This window comes from Bison bison, unplaced genomic scaffold, assembly GCF_000754665.1.
Source record: "Bison bison bison isolate TAMUID 2011002044 unplaced genomic scaffold, Bison_UMD1.0 scf7180017850271, whole genome shotgun sequence".
Classification (NCBI taxonomy): Eukaryota; Metazoa; Chordata; class Mammalia; order Artiodactyla; family Bovidae; genus Bison; species Bison bison.
In genome coordinates, this window is record NW_011480844.1 from 1 (window position 1) to 787 (window position 787).

Here is a 787-nt window from a genome sequence, read left to right on the forward strand (position 1 = left end):
CTACAGATGGAGAAACCACCAGTTCTGAAATTTAACTTCTGACTGCAGTAACAAATGCTTAGGGCCATCAATCACTCTTGGGGGCAGGGAGTGGTTTATGGAGGGGAAGCAAAGGCAGTCTGTCTAGAAGAATAATAAAAACTAGCATTTCAGAAATTATGTTTTTGGCCACATGCATTTAATTCTAATGACCAATCATTGTCCAAAATAGCACTTGTGTAAATAACCCAGTCATGGTTCATCCCTCATATTGCCAGGTTGGAAGGATGTGATGGACGAATGTTAGCAAGCTACTATTAGGAAAGAGTTGCCTTCTGGGGTGTAATTGGCAGGAGTGCATACTGGGAGGTAGGAGGAAAGCAATGGAAAGGTTTCTTTTTTAATGCATATCAGTAGTCAGAGGGAAATTCACCAAAATAAAAGACGTTTTGTGCTCAGGTGACTTACAACTATATCTCTCCCAACTGTGCAATGTATACATGCATATGCATGTATCATCCACTTCAACATCTCTGCTTACTTCTCGTCCCTGCTCTGGAATGTCTTACCCCCTCTTCTTTACCTATTTAATAACTACCCATAACTCAAGACATATTTTATAGAAATCTTGCCCATTGTTTCAAATCCTGTCTTCTCCTAAAAGCGTTCCTTAAACTTCAATAACATTCCTAGTCTATACCATTTGAGTCTTTCACTGTTTCCTAATTGTTTACTTGGAGATACCAAAGCATGGTGCCTAAAAGTATACATCCTGTGTGACCTTGAACTACATATGTAAGTCTTCAAA